Genomic DNA, 7,997 nt, shown 5'->3' on the forward strand with positions numbered 1-7,997 from the left:
GTTTAAAAAAAAAGATCCAACTATATTAATAAAACAATAACGTTTCGTTTAAAAAAAAAGATCCAACTATATTAATAAAACAATAACATTTCATTTAAACAAAAGAAAGTTGCGAGTATATTAATAAAACAATAACGTTTCGTTTAACAAAAAATCCTCTTTTACGAAGCGAAATTTAAAAGTTGTTTTAGTTTGTTTTTTTAATCCTCTTACCTCGTGCCCATTTCTTGTGTAAACCAAATTTTTTGTAGGTTCGAAAATCATGACCCGATCCTTGATCCAGTCAACCGTTTTTGGGATGACACTTTTCATGGAACGTTCGCTGTCCTTAACAGTTTTTAACCCAACTCCAACCAATGTCCAGTAAGGTTGATAATAATGAATCTGTAATGTTTAACACTCTTGATTACACGCCTTGTTTGTGTGGTAGAGTATTGATTTCTTGTTAAGTGCAATTCAAGAATTTCTTTCTCTCTTTCTATTTATTTATTTTTTGATATCTTGAAAATTCTTGACTTTAAAACTTCAAGATCCAAGCTTCTATTTTTCAATAGGAATACTAAAACAAACAACAATTGGCCGTCATAGCAGTCAGTGTATTATGAGAAAAGCATGTACTAGTTGTGATAAATATGTTTTCAGTTCCACCGAGCGAAGCAAGGAAGAGCTGAGTATAAAAATTGAGGTACAGTTATTATTCACGTATGTGCTATACATATTAAACCATACCGGTACGACATCAAGGAAAACTTTCTGTCTGTCTGTAGACGCATCTCCTCCTAAACGACAGATCCAGACCAAACTTGGCATGCTAACTTAGTAATCCAAAAGCCAATCAAATTCTTATTAAACTACCTGTATATTGAAAAATTAAAATATTTTATAGAATAAACCCTATATCGTCTCTGCAGTAGTTATTGTAAATAGTTGAGTTTGAACAAATCTAACAGCACAACAAAATTCCACAAGTCAACTATTGTAAATAAAATTTTCAGCATTTTGGCTTGTTTCTTATAATAACAAAACATACAGTAATAAAATATCTAGCTGCAACGCAGAAAATAAAGATATTGCTGCTGTTTAACTTTCGCGCTCTTTCCTGATTCATGCCATTTAACTTCCAATTTATAGGGTTAGAATAAGCACTTAAGCCTGAATTAGAGAAGTATTTCATAATTAAATATTTTTAGGATAGTTTTTACTTCTTGGTGTAGAATATAATTTTTCCTAGAAGCAAAATTCAAGATTATTATTAAATTTAATGCACTAAATGTACCAAACTCAGACAGTATAAATCTTGACCGCATCTCTACTGTGAAATGGGCTGCTTTGAATAAGAAGTGACGCAACTGCTTTGCCATTTCTGCCAAGTTTCTCGATTCAACTACTACACCTCCTCACTTCCGATCCACTTCCTCTTGTCTTGCAACAATTTTCTTGGAGGATAAACGTTACTGAAAATCCTCGTAGAGATTTTGCTCATTTTTTAGCAAATTTGCGCGTGTTTCCCACATTTTCAAGACAAAAAAGACGGATGAGTGCAGTCTACTTAAAATAACAAGCAAAACTTTTAATTAAGACATTTAAAATACATTACAAGAGCTTCAAACAGAAAGCCGATTATGGAGTGAGAGCTCACTTTTACTTGTAGACTTTCACAGGATCTGTGGGGCTTTCACCAAGGGTAGAGATGGGTATGTAATTTGCCGCTCAAAAAATTGGTCAAATTGCATATCTACTTAATTTTAGATGTTGCACTTTTGTTAGATATAGATTACAAGAAGCAGTACTTTTATTTCAAATTTCATTACCCTGTTGTGTTTATCAAAAACGCACTTTTTACATATATGCATTCACTTTTTATGTTGTGAAGTTAAAATACTTAACTACAACAAAATGCAATATAGTTCTAAACAATATTACGCTTCATTTCCAATAGACCAGCAAGTAGCAGAACTATAGAATTGCATTTTAAGAATGTAAGGATAAAAGCAAAGAGGAATATGTAATAATTTATCAACCACGATATATCTACTATATCCATTGCCGCCGACACCTTTCGCGAAATGCCAAATAAAAATCAACATTGCGTTCATTGCACCCTAGTATTGATTTAACCAATTCGTGTACTGTTTACTAGAATGTAAAAAATACAAAAATAAACATTATAATCCCACGAAACCTTTGCTTTAATACTCAAGTTTTCATTTTACAGTTTGTTGACTAATACTTTTAATATGTTGAAGAGTTCTAACCCTTGCTTATTAGTTGTGATTATGCTAGTGTCGAGAATTGTTGGATACTGAAATTAATTATTCTTGTAGCCTTAAGTTCGTTTATTTTCCTTAGTTCCATAGATTGGCTGAAATCAGTTTGTGTTTTTTTAACAAATACTCTTGTAAAGTTTAGAATTGTAAAAGTCCAATAGACACACTTATTATTTTTCTTTAATATTCTAATACTTACAACGCTAAAGGAAAAAAAAATTAACAAGATTTGACAAACAAGATATTGATATGATCCTGAACATACTTTAAAGACACTTTTTAATGTGCTTGCATTTAAGTTTTAAAAGCAACAATAAACGTCAGTAGTAAGGGAGGCATTTGCCATGCAACCCGCTAGAGGGCGCCACATGCTTTGTCGGAGGGAGGGGAGAGGGTGTCATCAAAGATGATGAGATCATAGTTCCAAAGGTTCCACAAGAGGGCGCGCCGTTAGGGATGCGTTGCTAGGCCGCCATAACAGACGGCCATGACGTCATAGTTCAACAAAGTGTCACCAGAGGGCGCAAAACTAACTTATGGAGGGCTGAAATTATAGTTCGATACCAGACAGGAGGCGATAATGGATGATTACGTAATAGTACCACAAAGTAGAGAACGTATTTCTAGGCCACCATGACAGGCGGCCATGACTCATACAATATATATCTCATCATGTCGATAATTAATCATTAATTAATTAAATCGTTCCTAAAAAGGATGCTTAACACTAATCAATTAAAACTTTTGGAACTATAATCTCATCATTTTTTATGACACCCCTCTCCCCTCCCCCCAGAGAAGCATGTGGTACCCTCTAGTGACGTGCTTGGCAAGTGCCTCTCTTACTACTAACGTCAGTAGGTAAAATACCGATACCATCGATAACATTATTGCTTTGAAAAAAACAACTCAACTCAGCTGCAAGTACCTATACTCTGACAGTCCAATACATAGTGTATTTTAGCTTTTAGGATTATAAAGCTACGACAATGTATTGTTAAGTTAATATAATATATAACATTTCTTGCGTTGCACATTGTATTTGATACCAATTCTTCACAGTTTCGCTAATTAACCAAGCATTATCGACCTACGATCGGGGTGATTTCAAGAGATGACCCTATTGAACACAATAGCAGTCTTAGCTAAATTAACTTCTCTTGTTATTGGTTGTTTACGCAGTACCTCATTAGGTTCAATAATGGCTATGTTGCCTTTCCCAAGACGGGAACCGAATTTTGCAGCCATGGTGATTCCTCCTGAACCTCCTCCTACCACGACCAACTTGTAGGTTTTCTTCTGCTCCCGAGAAGAAGAGGAAGAGAAAGCTTGTGAAGAAACCATTCCACATATTCTACTCTGTGCTTTTGAAAAACGTAATGTGGATACCATCGTTCTACAAAACATATTGTCTGTTTGTTAGAACCGGCTACAAATCTGCAGGAAGAACAATAAACTCTTTTTTTTATTTCTTTTTTCAATAAATACTAATAATTAATATGATTGTTTTCTGTGCATTGGTACATTAGATAATACGTTTAGTCAAAACAGATATTCAATGAGATTAAAACATGTCTATAGTTAGTTATGTAAATAAAGCACCTTTTTTAGGCAAAATCAATACTTTACTTGTAATCAACCAAATACTAGGACTAATTTGATAAATTCAATAATCAGTATAAATAATCAATTTCAACACGTTCATTAATACATTCACTGTACATGAACAAGTTAGAGTATATGTATTTTGTATTTATGGCAAAACTACCAAGACAGTCCATCTCCATCCCTAAGTTTGAACGCCTAACAAGAGAAATAACAATTAACGCCTACCAAGAGAGAAGGCAGCCATTTAGCAGCATCCTAGTTGACACAATCCATGCTAAGGGATTGACTGTCACTCTTATTGACAGCTCAGAAATGCGGGTAATTTTTTGTGGTATCGCACGAACTCGAAATAAGCTTACCAGTTCAAGATCCTGAGCTCTACCACAAACCCAACTCGCACTCAGTTAGATGGAAGGATTAGTTTGTGGCTTTTTTAATATTGTTTATCGCTCAATTCCATTTTGGGTTTTGGGTATAAGACCTGTTTAAAAATCATTATTTCAATTAAAATTAAGATATGGGCACAGACTTGATAAACAGAATTTTTTTTTGTTAAAAATGTGTTTAAAAAATAGATCTATAGTCGGCTGAATTATTTCGGCTTCGTTTGTTTTAGAGCAAAGTCACCTTGAGCTATCTGCTGTGTCCGCCGCGGGGAATCGAATCCCGGATTTTAGCGTTGTAAGTCCGTAAAGTTACCGATGTCCCACAGGGAGATTATTTTGGCACGACAAAAATAAATTATAAAAAAAAGTACTACAGCACTTATTTGCCCCCCAGTGGCACAGCGGTATGTTTGTGGACTTGCAACGCTAGAAACCGGGTTTCTATTACCCGTAGTGGGCAGAGCACAGATAGCCCTTGTGTAGCTTTGTGCATAACAAAAACAAACAAACAAGCACTTATTTAGTAAACTTAACCACTTCAGGTACTAGGTTTTTGAATTTTTGCTATTAATTTTGTCGTATTCCTTTAGTAAATATCGTAGCATTAAACCCAAATTTATCTTTCATAAGAAAATAAGTAATTGTATAATAACTTTTATGGTTACTTAAGTTTACTTCTTCTCTTACATATATTACTAAGTTACTAAATAATTTTGGAGCCACACAATTATGCATAATTTCTTCGTAAAACAACGGATGGAACAATGTATATAAATCCTTGATTTCTAACGACAAAAAATTCTCCCCCCCCCCCAGTAGCACAGCGGTATGTCTGCGGACTTACAACGCTAGAATCCGGGTTTCGATACCCGTGGTGGGCAGAGCACGTATAGCCCATTGTGTAGCTTTGTGCTTATTTACAAAACAAACAAACATAAAATTCGGTTTTTCTTTCCATGTCCCTCGATGGAACAGCAGTAATTTTACGGACTTACAACGCTAAAAATTGAGGTTTGATTCATCGCAGTGGACATAGCAGATAGCCCAAGTGGCTTTGCTCTAAAACAAACAAATCTATTTCCATAAATGTACCATACTTCATTATATGATTAAGAATTTGAAACATATATATGTCTTATTGAAATAATATTTAGTAATCTATATTTATGAATTTAAAATTTAAAACTTGTACATTGAATTTATAAACCTCTTTTGCATAATAACTTTATATGTTTTCTGTTAAACACGAAGCTACACAATGAGCAATCTTTGCTCTGCCCACCGTAATATCGCATGATTGTGTACGAAGTTGAAGACTAAATTGTGTTATATATTCAAGCTCCCATTAATGCCTCACGTTGACGACTATCAGCTGAAACTAAATTTGCACACGTTACTCGAGAAAGAATTTGTCAGTTTTCTTTAAAATACTAAGCCTATTGTCTACCGATTGTAGTGTAGTATATTGGCCAAAATAAATTAGTTTGAACAAACCATTGAATGAAAAATCGTTTAAGTACTTCACAAATTCGAAATAAAAATCAGTCTTCCAACAACAAATATTGTACTTAAGGAGCATGCGGTGCACGTGCAGGTAAGCTTGATGTGTTACGGGCTGTGTTATTGACAATGAATTTCACAGCGACAAGCGTGAGATATTTTATTTAGTTACATTTCTTCATAATGAGGTTTGAATTTCAAAAGATTATTACCACTGAAAAAATGTTGTGTAAAATGATCCATTGATGCCATTTACGGTCAGACAAGACAAGCAGATCAAGCAGTATGTTGCAGACTTGTTTAATAAAAAACCCACTGGCTACTAAACTGTGAGTTCCTTGAAGTGTGATGTCCAGACTGCAGACAATATACCAGGTCACAAATAATGTTAGAAAACGTTCTCGCAATGGCAGACCACGCTCCACAACCTCATGTCAGGATAGATTTCTTACTTACTTGATCAAGCGCAGGCTGGGAGGAATAGATTCCATACGTCTAATCTGAGAACTTGTTGGCCAGTTTGCTACACTTCTCACACTGCTACATTATCATGTAACACTGATGTCAGATCACATCATATGCCAAAGACGTCAGTGGCATCCAGTTCTCTGCACACAAGAGTTAAGGTTCATAACAGTCGCCTGCTTGTGCGACGAAAGCATGGCTGACTGGATAAGCTTAAAGAAGGATCGGAAATAGCTCGGAGGGACTATTATGATGAATGTACGTATTCTCATCATCGTTGGGATAAAATCTTCGCTCCCATTGTATAGGCTTTTCGCTGGTGTCATTGGTTCATATTTCATCCTTCTGGACGATAACGTGTGACCCCACAGAGCACAGTTAGTCAGTGCTATAGAGCGCATGGATTGGCAAACACTATCTGTGTCCCGACCTCAATCTGATTGAGCACATGGGGGACGAGCTCCAGGGACAGATCCTTCGGTGCAACAGAGCAGCTTAGGGATATACTGGTGATAAAATGAGAAGAAAAAAAAACATCTCAAACACGATCACTAGACTTATATCCGGCCATGCAGTGACGCTTTTTTGATAACATGTGGTAGAACATAATGGTTATTAAACTACAGGTGGCACCTCTTTCACAACGAGGACACTTTCTTCTTTTATATTTAACCATGTTGTTACGCCGAAAACAAAAACATGGAGAATCAATTCTTATATGAAACACCTATCTTAATTTCCTAAGTGTTTTTTTATTTATGCACAAAGCTACACAATGGGTTATCTGTGCTCTGCCCACCACGGGTATCGAAACCCGGTTTCTAGCGTTGTGAGTCCGCAGACATACCGCTGGGGGGCACTTCCTAAGTAAGAAATAAACGTGGAGCTAACTATGATAATAAATTATAATTTTACAGTAGTTTGTTTGTTTGTTTGAAGTTAAGCACAAAGCTACACGAAGGGATATCTGTGCTCTGCCCACCACGGGTATCGAACTCCGGTTTATAGTGTTTTAAGCCCGTGAAGAATAGGTTTAGGCTATTTGTCAGTATCAAATTACATAATACATTTTCTGTAATTGTTAAGTAGTAATAATTACGCAATTTCACTTAAGTAAAAGTTTAACGACACTAATTTTTAAATGCTTACTAAAAACATAAGTTAGAAACTATGCAATCACAAAGAACTACTAATCACACCAAATCCAGAAAACTAGAGTTTGTAAGTTTCAGTCTAGATTTAGTGAAGAAAAATCAAATATATGAGAGATAGATAGATAGAGGTAGACGAATCTTAACAAGCCTAGGAATAAAATTTAACTTCTTATCTAGCAGTAAAGAATGACTAATCGTTTACTATTTGCGCTGATATTGTATATACTTGTGATTTATTAAACCGCATATGTTTAACCTATGAACAAGATTACATCTACCTTACACTTTATACGAGTCACTAGAGTCGATCAGCTCTAAGGTAGTACTACTATCTGTGTTATCTCTGTTCGTAGGCTTATCCCTAAATGTGTGTTTATTGAACAAAGTATAACAAGTACATTCACAAAGTTAAAGAAAAATGTCACCTGTTCTTGTAGAGATTATCAATAACCAGATCCATAATATTCCTGCTTAATTTATGTCACCTGTTCTTGTAGAGATTATCAATAACCAGATCCATAATATTCCTGCTTAATTTATGTCATCTGTTCTTGTAGAGATTATCAATAACCAGATCCATAATATTCCTGCTTAATTTATGTCACCTGTTCTTGTAG

The sequence above is a fragment of the Limulus polyphemus genome, unplaced genomic scaffold (genome assembly GCF_000517525.1).
Source record: "Limulus polyphemus unplaced genomic scaffold, Limulus_polyphemus-2.1.2 Scaffold280, whole genome shotgun sequence".
Classification (NCBI taxonomy): Eukaryota; Metazoa; Arthropoda; class Merostomata; order Xiphosura; family Limulidae; genus Limulus; species Limulus polyphemus.